This window comes from Pseudophryne corroboree, chromosome 7 (assembly GCF_028390025.1).
Source record: "Pseudophryne corroboree isolate aPseCor3 chromosome 7, aPseCor3.hap2, whole genome shotgun sequence".
Lineage (NCBI taxonomy): Eukaryota > Metazoa > Chordata > Amphibia > Anura > Myobatrachidae > Pseudophryne > Pseudophryne corroboree.
Genome location: NC_086450.1, coordinates 409267862 through 409281092, shown reverse-complemented (window position 1 = coordinate 409281092; position 13231 = coordinate 409267862). Strand labels below are relative to the sequence as shown.

Genomic DNA, 13231 nt, shown 5'->3' with positions numbered 1-13231 from the left:
ATGATGCTGGGATTGCAGGTCAGAATTCACTATAGTCACATATTCTGCAAACACATAGAAGTACAAAATATTAATGTTTATATATTCTCATAGGTTCTGCTTCTGTAAGCCGCCCTCCTCTAAGGCGCCCATCACAGGGCTCGGGGTACTTACCCAGGAGGCCAAGTAAGACACGGCGTCTTGTCTCTGAATCTGCGGCTCCATCTTCCCCACCCAGGCGGCGCATTTCTGCAGTCTCACCCCAGCCACCACAGGCACTATTGGCGAGTCCACAGAGTGATGAGCCCAGATCACCTCAGTTATCTGGTGAGTCAAAACATAAACTAAACACATAGCAAATAATCTACACAGTACAGTTACTATGATGTGAGTTGTAGTTGAGATTACATGTTTGCCATAACAACCAATGTGATGTTACGTCTTAAATTTTTAAAGGTGCAAATGCAGAATTTTTCAATATCTTAGTGGTTGCTATCGCCAACATCAAATTTAAAAATGAACAGACATTTGTAAAAATTTAGGCCACACACGTGCACAGAAAAATAACAACACATTACTGGCTGAAAAAAAACAACCACCACCCCCTCCACACCATTATAGTGTTCACACACCTCCCCTGTCCTGTATGTAGACTGCTTACTTGCTCCGCTCCTCGGGAATATCCAGGTAAGCAGTCTATATCCTGGACAGGGGAGGTGACAGAACACTGTAATGCTGTGGAGGGGAGGTAGTTAGGTGAGGATTCCGCAAGTCAGTCTATGTGCACGCCTGTGATGGTATATATGTGTTTGTAAACCAAATAAAGTATAAGTTTAAAAACACAACTCAAAATACAAAAATAATGGAGTATTATGAATGTAGAAATGTTTAGAACTAGCAAATATATTATTTGTAAAGTAAACAGTGCATGTTGGCCACCCCATACAGAGCCAAGCTTGATGCCCGACGTGGACCAGCAGGGACAAGACCAACAGGCAACATTCACACTGCAACTAACACCTGTTGACCCGAGCCAGCCAATACAGCCGCAGGATATCCCCCAAGCCTCCATGAGTCCACAACTGGTACAAGCTCCACCCCAGCCACAAATTCCAGATGACTTTTGGTCCAGTTGGACAAGCCAACAGACCCAAAGCAATGCCAGCCTGACCGCACATACCCAACACCTTGCCAGTCTGCCCCATCATCTACCGCGCATTAGTCGCAACTCGGGCAGACTGATTGTCCAAGTAGGCCGAATCGCAACATCGATGGAGCAAATACGGGCAGACAACAACCAAATGCTGGCTCATTTAACGCGCATCATTGATGAGCAACAGCGCCAGCACCAAACACTCATACAACTAATACAGCACAACCAGGTTGTGAATGAATCTTTATCCCGGATTGTAGCCAGCCACACTGCAACCAACACACAACTGAATGCCAGCATAAATAATTTGAGCAACAACATAACATTGATGGCAGCACAACAAGTGACCTCCAGCTCTGGAACCACGACCCCTAGCCAAACGCCAGTAACCTCCCCTGTTCGGCGATCCTCCCGAGCACGTGCCAGTGAGCCAGCACAAAGCACAGCACCCAGCACACACAAGCGCAAAAAATAATACATCAAAAACATTTGTGTAACGCAATAAAAAATTTGTTTTGACAAACACACAACTTCCTCTGTCCGTCTCAAACATTGTAGAAGCTGCTATGTATGTATGTATGTTTTTATGGGGTAATGAATGACAATGTATTGATAACATAAACTAACTACAATGTACACACCACTATAAACAACAAACAGTAAGTAACAAAACACACAATTGTTTGTATTGCAAAGTGTTTAGTCAAGGATAATTACATCCTACAAAAACTTACCCGAAAAATACCGCTGAATCACTTCTTGCCGTACCTGCCTCCCTACATATGTACTCACACTGTCACCAGATGTTTCTAACTCCTCTGCTTGCTGACTGCTTTCTCCCTCATCATGTGCCAGATGTTGACTTAAACACAGATTATGGAGAAAACAGCAGCAGAACACAATTCTAGTCACCTTTGAGGGACTATACAACAAAAGGCCTGCAGATTTATCCAGACACCGAAACCGTGATTTCAGCACACCAAAACATCTTTCTATCACATTCCGCGTAGCCTTATGTGCATGATTGTAACTGTGTTCAGCAGGAGAATCAGGTTGGGACAATGGAGTAAGGAGCCAAGAGTAGCAGCCGTAACCACCATCACCTGAAAAACAGATATAGTCAACATTAGTACATGTGTAAGATTATTCATTACCCTAGTCAAAAATAGAGTTTGTTGTTAAAAGACATACACACAACACATTTTAAACATACCCAGCAGCCAGCCATCAGGCATTTGTCCGTCCTCAAATTTATCGAAGAGCGATGACTGACTGAGGATGAAGGAGTCATGGCAGCCACCAGGGTAACCTGCAACAACACTCATAATTTTTAATTTTGCATCACAGACCACCTGGACATTAGTGGATTGGGCCATATGTCTGTTGGTATATATATATATTGACGGCCCCTAGGTGATCTCAGCTGAACGTGTGTGCAATCTATGGCCCCCAGCACATTGGGCATGCGAGCAAGCTCATAGAAAGCTACCCTGACAGCACGCCACTCCGACTCCTGGGTAGGGAAGCAGATTGAGGCATTAATATGTGGATCCAAGACATCCAAAACCTGAGTGGACATTAAACAATCTAAGGTGAGTGTCATGTTAGGTATTCTATACAATACTGTGTTGTAAGAGCTTACAGAAGCAACACTTAGACATAACCGGCTATGTATTTTTAGACTCACCTGATTCAAATATTTTGAAAAGGTTGGCTGTGAGATACCAATAACGTCGCCTGCCACAGCCTGGAAGCTCCCAGTAGCCATAAAGTGTAACACAGCCAGGAGTTTGTGCAAGCCTGAGACAGAGCGAGAGCGTGCTGTCTCAGGGTCTAGTCCCAGTTTGACAAGGTCATACAGGCGGAAAATGTTGGTTCTATTTAGGCGGAACATCTGTAAGACCCTATCATCGGACAATGCGTTTAAGTTTAAACGACCCCTAAAAAAACGTGGCTGGCGCAGCCTCCGCGGCACCTGGACAACCTGCTGACCATGTTCACTTACCTGGCCCTGATTTCTGGAAGCCTCATGGAGCAGTCTAAGGTATCCCACAGCAAACAGAAAGTCATTGGCACACACCACAGCCGCCATTTCAGAGTGAGAGAATTTCAAAATGTGCCTGGAACACTTTTATAGGGCCAAACATTCAGGTGTGAGTAATGGATAATTGAGTACACATGTAAACACGCTTTTCAAAAGCAGGTGCGTTTTTTTTTAGGACTTTTTTACGATTTGTATTTTTTCACGGCCGCAAATGCATTTTCACGGCAGACATTACAATTACGAATGGTTAGTAAATGACCGAGATTCATATCTAAACAGGCGTATTTTGACCGATGGTGTATTCATTCGTAATTTTTTACAACTACTTCCAAAAAATTACGAATGCCCTCATCTCTGCCGTGATTTGAGTTTAGTAAATTCCCGAGATGACACTTTGATGAAAAAACGGCATCTCGGTCAAAATCGGGAGCTTAGTAAATATACCCCAGGGAATGCACGTGCGGAGCTCTTTAGACCATAATCACACCTTACAAGTCACTATCCTGCCTAACACTTGAAACGGCACAACCTCAAATGAGCCACTCAAGGCATTTTTACATTACATGGGGCGGGATGTACTAATGTACATCGCCGCCCATCGCCGCCCTGCGCCACGATGCTGATCGCATATGTACTAACATATGCGATCAGCATTGCGGAGGACAGCTCTTCCGATAAGAGCTGTCCTCCGCGATGCACAGCGGCAGCCTGACTTCCGGGATTCGGCCCCAGGAGTCAGTCTGCGCATGCGCGGGGTGATGGGGGCGGCCGCAGGGCATGCTGGGAGGGATCCGATCGGATCCCTCACACAGCGCCGCGGAGAGAAGCCCATAGGCTTCTATGGACTATCGCCAGCTAAAGCTGGCGAACCCCGCCGCGGCGCTAACCTGCCGGACGTGGGTTAGTACATCAGGAAAATGCGGTAAACAGGGGGTTTACCGCATTTTCCGCTTAGTACATCCCGCTCAGTATCACTTGCACAGTAATCATCCCATCCATTCACCCGTTTAACAGCTTCCTTCAACTCATTCTTAGGCTCGGCAATGTCAGTCCAGATCGTTCCCGCTCCTATCACAGCTTCCTAGGCTTTGCACATCATGGACTATACCACATGCAATAAGCTAAGGTCTACAATCAAGTGATGTGCACCGGAAATTTTTCGGGTTTTGTGTTTTGGTTTTGGGTTCGGTTCCGCGGCCGTGTTTTGGGTTCGGACGCGTTTTGGCAAAACCTCACCGAATTTTTTTTGTCGGATTCGGGTGTGTTTTGGATTCGGGTGTTTTTTTTCAAAAAACCCTAAAAAACAGCTTAAATTATAGAATTTGGGGGTCATTTTGATCCCATAGTATTATTAACCTCAATAACCATAATTTCCACTCATTTTCAGTCTATTCTGAACACCTCACATCTCACAATATTATTTTTAGTCCTAAAATTTGCACCAAGGTCGCTGGATGGCTAAGCTAAGCGACCCAAGTGGCCGACACAAACACCTGGCCCATCTAGGAGTAGCACTGCAGTGTCAGACAGGATGGCCCTTCAAAAAAATACTCCCCAAACAGCACATGACGCAAAGAAAAAAAGGCGCAATGAGGTAGCTGTGTGACTAAGATAAGCGACCCAAGTGGCCGACACAAACATCTGGCCCATCTAGGAGTGGCACAGCAGTGTCACGCAGGATGGCCCTTCAAAAAAATACTCCCCAAACAGCACATGACGCAAAGAAAAAAAGAGGCGCAATGAGGTAGCTGTGTGACTAAGCTAAGCGACCCTAGTGGCCGACACAAACACCTAGCCCATCTAGGAGTGGCACTGCAGTGTCACGCAGGATGGCCCTTCAAAAAAATACTCCCCAAAAAGCACATGATGCAAAGAAAAATGAAAGAAAAAAGAGGTGCAAGATGGAATTGTCCTTGGGCCCTCCCACCCACCCTTATGTTGTATAAACAGGACATGCACACTTTAACGAACCCATCATTTCAGTGACAGGGTCTGCCACACGACTGTGACTGAAATGACTGGTTGGTTTGGGTCCCCACCAAAAAAGAAGCAATCAATCTCTCCTTGCACAAACTGGCTCTACAGAGGCAAGATGTCCACCTCCTCCTCATCGTCCGATTCATCACCCCTTTCACTGTGTACATCCCCCTCCTCACAGATTATTAATTCGTCCCCACTGGAATCCACCATCTCAGGTCCCCGTGTACTTTCTGGAGGCAATTGCTGCTGGTGAATGTCTCCACGGAGGAATTGATTATAATTCATTTTAATGAACATCATCTTCTCCACATTTTCTGGAAGTAACCTCGTACGCCGATTGCTCACAAGGTGAGCGGCTGCACTAAACACTCTTTCGGAGTACACACTGGAGGGAGGGCAACTTAGGTAGAATAAAGCCAGTTTGTGCAAGGGCCTCCAAATTGCCTCTTTTTCCTGCCAGTATACGTACGGACTGTCTGACGTGCCTACTTGGATGCGGTCACTCATATAATCCTCCACCATTCTTTCAATGGTGAGAGAATCATATGCAGTGACAGTAGACGACATGTCAGTAATCGTTGGCAGGTCCTTCAGTCCGGACCAGATGTCAGCACTCGCTCCAGACTGCCCTGCATCACCGCCAGCGGGTGGGCTCGGAATTCTTAGCCTTTTCTTCGCACCCCCAGTTGCGGGAGAATGTGAAGGAGGAGCTGTTGACGGGTCACGTTCCGCTTGACTTGACAATTTTCTCACCAGCAGGTCTTTGAACCCCTGCAGACTTGTGTCTGCCGGAAAGAGAGATACAACGTAGGTTTTAAATCTAGGATCGAGCACGGTGGCCAAAATGTAGTGCTCTGATTTCAACAGATTGACCACCCGTGAATCCTGGTTAAGCGAATGAAGGGCTCCATCCACAAGTCCCACATGCCTAGCGGAATCGCTCTGTTTTAGCTCCTCCTTCAATGTCTCCAGCTTCTTCTGCAAAAGCCTGATGAGGGGAATGACCTGACTCAGGCTGGCAGTGTCTGAACTGACTTCACGTGTGGCAAGTTCAAAGGGTTGCAGAACCTTGCACAACGTTGAAGTCATTCTCCACTGCGCTTGAGACAGGTGCATTCCACCTCCTTTGCCTATATCGTGGCCAGATGTATAGGCTTGAATGGCCTTTTGCTGCTCCTCCATCCTCTGAAGCATATAGAGGGTTGAATTCCACTTCGTTACCACCTCCTGCTTCAGATGATGGCAGGGCAGGTTCAGGTACTTTTGGTTGTGCTCCAGTCTTCTGTACGCGGTGCCTGAACGCCGAAAGTGGCCCACAATTCTTCGGGCCACCGACAGCATCTCTTGCACGCCCCTGTCGTTTTTTAAATAATTCTGCACCACCAAATTCAAGGTATGTGCAAAACATGGGACGTGCTGGAATTTGCCCAGATGTAATGCACGCACAATATTGCTGGCGTTGTCCGATGTCACAAATCCCCAGGAGAGTCCAATTGGGGTAAGCCATTCTGCGATGATCTTCCTCAGTTGCCGTAAGAGGTTTTCAGCTGTGTGCGTATTCTGGAAAGCGGTGATACAAAGCGTAGCCTGCCTAGGAACGATTTGGCGTTTGCGAGATGCTGCTACTGGTGCCGCCGCTGCTGTTCTTGCAGCGGGAGGCAATACATCTACCCAGTGGGCTGTCACAGTCATATAGTCCTGAGTCTGCCCTGCTCCACTTGTCCACATGTCCGTGGTTAAGTGGACATTGGGTACAACTGCATTTTTTAGGACACTGGTGAGTCTTTTTCTGAGGTCTGTGTACATTTTCGGTATCGCCTGCCTAGAGAAATGGAACCTAGATGGTATTTGGTACCGGGGACACAGTACCTCAATCAAGTCTATAGTTGGCTCTGAATTAACGATGGATACCGGAACCACGTTTCTCACCGCCCAGGCTGCCAAGGCCTCAGTTATCCGCTTTGCAGCAGGATGACTGCTGTGATATTTCATCTTCCTCGCAAAGGACTGTTGGACAGTCAATTGCTTACTGGAAGTAGTACAAGTGGTCTTCCGACTTCCCCTCTGGGATGACGATCGACTCCCAGCAGCAACAACAGCAGCACCAGCAGCAGTAGGCGTTACACTCAAGGATGCATCGGAGGAATCCCAGGCAGGAGAGGACTCGTCAGACTTGCCAGTGACATGGCCTGCAGGACTATTGGCTTTCCTGGGTAAGGAGGAAATTGACACTGAGGGAGTTGGTGGTGTGGTTTGCAGGAGCTTGGTTACAAGAGGAAGGGATTTACTGGTCAGTGTACTGCTTCCGCTGTCGCCCAAAGTTTTTGAACTTGTCACTGACTTATGATGAATGCGCTGCAGGTGACGTATAAGGGAGGATGTTCCGAGGTGGTTAACGTCCTTACCCCTACTTATTACAGCTTGACAAAGGCAACACACGGCTTGACACCTGTTGTCCGCATTTGTGTTGAAATAATTCCACACCGAAGAGCTGATTTTTTTTGTATTTTGACCAGGCATGTCAATGGCCATATTCCTCCCACGGACAACAGGCGTCTCCCCGGGTGCCTGACTTAAACAAACCACCTCACCATCAGAATCCTCCTTGTCAATTTCCTCCCCAGCGCCAGCAACACCCATATCCTCATTAGAGATGAGCGGGTTCGGTTTCTCTGAATCCGAACCCGCACGAACTTCATGTTTTTTTTCACGGGTCCGAGCGACTCGGATCTTCCCGCCTTGCTCGGTTAACCCGAGCGCGCCCGAACGTCATCATGACGCTGTCGGATTCTCGCGAGACTCGGATTCTATATAAGGAGCCGCGCGTCGCCGCCATTTTCACACGTGCATTGAGATTGATAGGGAGAGGACGTGGCTGGCGTCCTCTCCATTTAGATTAGAAGAGAGAGAGAGAGAGATTGACCTGATTTACTGGAGCTTAGGAGTACTGTAGAACTGTAGAGAGTGCAGAGTTTACTAGTGACTGACCACAGTGACCACCAGACAGTGCAGTTTTATTTAATATATCCGTTCTCTGCCTGAAAAAAACGATACACAGTGACTCAGTCACATACCATATCTGTGTGCACTGCTCAGCCCAGTGTGCTGCATCATCTATGTATATATCTGACTGTGCTCAGCTCACACATCTTATAATTGTGGGGGAGACTGGGGAGCACTGCAGTGCCAGTTATAGGTTATAGCAGGAGCCAGGAGTACATATTATTATTAAAATTAAACAGTGCACACTTTTGCTGCAGGAGTGCCACTGCCAGTGTGACTGACCAGTGACCTGACCACACTGACCACCAGTATAGTTAGTAGTATAGTATACTATATTGTGATTGCCTGAAAAAGTTAAACACTCGTATCTGACTGTGCTCAGCTCACACATCTTATAATTGTGGGGGAGACTGGGGAGCACTGCAGTGCCAGTTATAGGTTATAGCAGGAGCCAGGAGTACATATTATTATTAAAATTAAACAGTGCACACTTTTGCTGCAGGAGTGCCACTGCCAGTGTGACTGACCAGTGACCTGACCACACTGACCACCAGTATAGTTAGTAGTATAGTATACTATATTGTGATTGCCTGAAAAAGTTAAACACTCGTCGTGTGACTTCACTTGTGTGGTGTTTTTTTTTTTATTCTATAAAAAACTCATTCTGCTGACAGACAGTGTCCAGCAGGTCCGTCATTATATAATATATACCTGTCCGGCTGCAGTAGTGATATATATATATTTTTTATATCATTATTTATCATCCAGTCGCAGCAGACACAGTACGGTAGTTCACGGCTGTAGCTACCTCTGTGTCGGCACTCGGCAGTCCGTCCATAATTGTATACCACCTACCCGTGGTTTTTTTTTCTTTCTTCTTTATACATACATACTACTACTACATCTCTTTATCAACCAGTCTATATTAGCAGCAGACACAGTACAGTACGGTAGTCCACGGCTGTAGCTACCTCTGTGTCGGCACTCGGCAGTCCGTCCATAATTGTATACCACCTACCCGTGGTTTTTTTTTCTTTCTTCTTTATACATACATACTACTACTACTACATCTCTTTATCAACCAGTCTATATTAGCAGCAGACACAGTACAGTACGGTAGTCCACGGCTGTAGCTACCTCTGTGTCGGCACTGGGCAGTCCGTCCATAATTGTATACCACCTACCCGTGGTTTTTTTTTCTTTCTTCTTTATACATACATACTACTACTACATCTCTTTATCAACCAGTCTATATTAGCAGCAGACACAGTACAGTACGGTAGTCCACGGCTGTAGCTACCTCTGTGTCGGCACTGGGCAGTCCGTCCATAATTGTATACCACCTACCCGTGGTTTTTTTTTCTTTCTTCTTTATACATACATACTACTACTACTACATCTCTTTATCAACCAGTCTATATTAGCAGCAGACACAGTACAGTACGGTAGTCCACGGCTGTAGCTACCTCTGTGTCGGCACTCGGCAGTCCGTCCATAATTGTATACCACCTACCCGTGGTTTTTTTTTCTTTCTTCTTTATACATACATACTACTACTACATCTCTTTATCAACCAGTCTATATTAGCAGCAGACACAGTACAGTACGGTAGTCCACGGCTGTAGCTACTTCTGTGTCGGCACTGGGCAGTCCGTCCATAATTGTATACCACCTACCCGTGGTTTTTTTTTCTTTCTTCTTTATACATACATACTACTACTACATCTCTTTATCAACCAGTCTATATTAGCAGCAGACACAGTACAGTACGGTAGTCCACGGCTGTAGCTACCTCTGTGTCGGCACTCGGCAGTCCGTCCATAATTGTATACCACCTACCCGTGGTTTTTTTTTCTTTCTTCTTTATACATACATACTACTACTACATCTCTTTATCAACCAGTCTATATTAGCAGCAGACACAGTACAGTACGGTAGTCCACGGCTGTAGCTACCTCTGTGTCGGCACTGGGCAGTCCGTCCATAATTGTATACCACCTACCCGTGGTTTTTTTTTCTTTCTTCTTTATACATACATACTACTACTACATCTCTTTATCAACCAGTCTATATTAGCAGCAGACACAGTACAGTACGGTAGTCCACGGCTGTAGCTACCTCTGTGTCGGCACTGGGCAGTCCGTCCATAATTGTATACCACCTACCCGTGGTTTTTTTTTCTTTCTTCTTTATACATACATACTACTACTACATCTCTTTATCAACCAGTCTATATTAGCAGCAGACACAGTACAGTACGGTAGTCCACGGCTGTAGCTACCTCTGTGTCGGCACTGGGCAGTCCGTCCATAATTGTATACCACCTACCCGTGTTTTTTTTTTCTTTCTTCTTTATACATACATACTACTACTACATCTCTTTATCAACCAGTCTATATTAGCAGCAGACACAGTACAGTACGGTAGTCCACGGCTGTAGCTACCTCTGTGTCGGCACTCGGCAGTCCGTCCATAATTGTATACCACCTACCCGTGGTTTTTTTTTCTTTCTTCTTTATACATACATACTACTACTACATCTCTTTATCAACCAGTCTATATTAGCAGCAGACACAGTACAGTACGGTAGTCCACGGCTGTAGCTACCTCTGTGTCGGCACTCAGCAGTCCATCCATAATTGTATACTAGTATCCATCCATCTCCATTGTTTACCTGAGGTGCCTTTTAGTTGTGCCTATTAAAATATGGAGAACAAAAATGTTGAGGTTCCAAAATTAGGGAAAGATCAAGATCCACTTCCACCTCGTGCTGAAGCTGCTGCCACTAGTCATGGCCGAGACGATGAAATGCCAGCAACGTCGTCTGCCAAGGCCGATGCCCAATGTCATAGTACAGAGCATGTAAAATCCAAAACACCAAATATCAGTAAAAAAAGGACTCCAAAACCTAAAATAAAATTGTCGGAGGAGAAGCGTAAACTTGCCAATATGCCATTTACCACACGGAGTGGCAAGGAACGGCTGAGGCCCTGGCCTATGTTCATGGCTAGTGGTTCAGCTTCACATGAGGATGGAGGCACTCAGCCTCTCGCTAGAAAAATGAAAAGACTCAAGCTGGCAAAAGCAGTAGCACCGCAAAGAACTGTGCGTTCTTCGAAATCCCAAATCCACAAGGAGAGTCCAATTGTGTCGGTTGCGATGCCTGACCTTCCCAACACTGGACGTGAAGAGCATGCGCCTTCCACCATTTGCACGCCCCCTGCAAGTGCTGGAGGAGCACCCGCAGTCCAGTTCCTGATAGTCAGATTGAAGATGTCAGTGTTGAAGTACACCAGGATGAGGAGGATATGGGTGTTGCTGGCGCTGGGGAGGAAATTGACCAGGAGGATTCTGATGGTGAGGTGGTTTGTTTAAGTCAGGCACCCGGGGAGACACCTGTTGTCCGTGGGAGGAATAGGGCCGTTGACATGCCTGGTGAAAATACCAAAAAAATCAGCTCTTCGGTGTGGAAGTATTTCACCAGAAATGCGGACAACTGGTGTCAAGCCGTGTGTTCCCTCTGTCAAGCTGTAATAAGTAGGGGTAAGGACGTTAACCACCTCGGAACATCCTCCCTTATACGTCACCTGCAGCGCATTCATAATAAGTCAGTGACAAGTTCAAAAACTTGGGCCGACAGCGGAAGCAGTCCACTGACCAGTAAATCCCTTCCTCTTGTAACCAAGCTCACGCAAACCACCCCACCAACTCCCTCAGTGTCAATTTCCTCCTTCCCCAGGAATGCCAATAGTCCTGCAGGCCATGTCACTGGCAATTCTGACGAGTCCTCTCCTGCCTGGGATTCCTCCGATGCATCCTTGCGTGTAACGCCTACTGCTGCTGGCGCTGCTGTTGTTGCTGCTGGGAGTCGATGGTCATCCCAGAGGGGAAGTCGTAAGCCCACTTGTACTACTTCCAGTAAGCAATTGACTGTCCAACAGTCCTTTGCGAGGAAGATGAAATATCACAGCAGTCATCCTGTTGCAAAGCGGATAACTGAGTCCTTGACAACTATGTTGGTGTTAGACGTGCGTCCGGTATCCGCCGTTAGTTCACAGGGAACTAGACAATTTATTGAGGCAGTGTGCCCCCGTTACCAAATACCATCTAGGTTCCACTTCTGTAGGCAGGCGATACCGAGAATGTACACGGACGTCAGAAAAAGACTCACCAGTGTCCTAAAAAATGCAGTTGTACCCAATGTCCACTTAACCACGGACATGTGGACAAGTGGAGCAGGGCAGGGTCAGGACTATATGACTGTGACAGCCCACTGGGTAGATGTATGGACTCCCGCCGCAAGAACAGCAGCGGCGGCACCAGTAGCAGCATCTCGCAAACGCCAACTCTTTCCTAGGCAGGCTACGCTTTGTATCACCGCTTTCCAGAATACACACACAGCTGAAAACCTCTTACGGCAACTGAGGAAGATCATCGCAGAATGGCTTACCCCAATTGGACTCTCCTGTGGATTTGTGGCATCGGACAACGCCAGCAATATTGTGTGTGCATTAAATATGGGCAAATTCCAGCACGTCCCATGTTTTGCACATACCTTGAATTTGGTGGTGCAGAATTTTTTAAAAAACGACAGGGGCGTGCAAGAGATGCTGTCGGTGGCCAGAAGAATTGCGGGACACTTTCGGCGTACAGGCACCACGTACAGAAGACTGGAGCACCACCAAAAACTACTGAACCTGCCCTGCCATCATCTGAAGCAAGAAGTGGTAACGAGGTGGAATTCAACCCTCTATATGCTTCAGAGGTTGGAGGAGCAGCAAAAGGCCATTCAAGCCTATACAATTGAGCACAATATAGGAGGTGGAATGCACCTGTCTCAAGCGCAGTGGAGAATGATTTCAACGTTGTGCAAGGTTCTGATGCCCTTTGAACTTGCCACACGTGAAGTCAGTTCAGACACTGCCAGCCTGAGTCAGGTCATTCCCCTCATCAGGCTTTTGCAGAAGAAGCTGGAGGCATTGAAGAAGGAGCTAAAAGGGAGCGATTCCGCTAGGCATGTGGGACTTGTGGATGCAGCCCTTAATTCGCTTAACAAGGATTCACGGGTGGTC

At 46.7% G+C, this 13231-nt stretch overlaps 1 long non-coding RNA gene across 1 annotated transcript; it reads left to right on the top strand.

Annotated features, from left to right (window-relative positions):
• Positions 1 to 219: 219 nt before the first annotated feature.
• LOC134943793 (uncharacterized) lies at positions 220 to 1662 on the top strand. Its single transcript, XR_010181758.1, has 2 exons — positions 220 to 306; positions 928 to 1662. It is a non-coding gene; the product is annotated as an uncharacterized LOC134943793 (long non-coding RNA).
• Positions 1663 to 13231: the final 11569 nt, after the last annotated feature.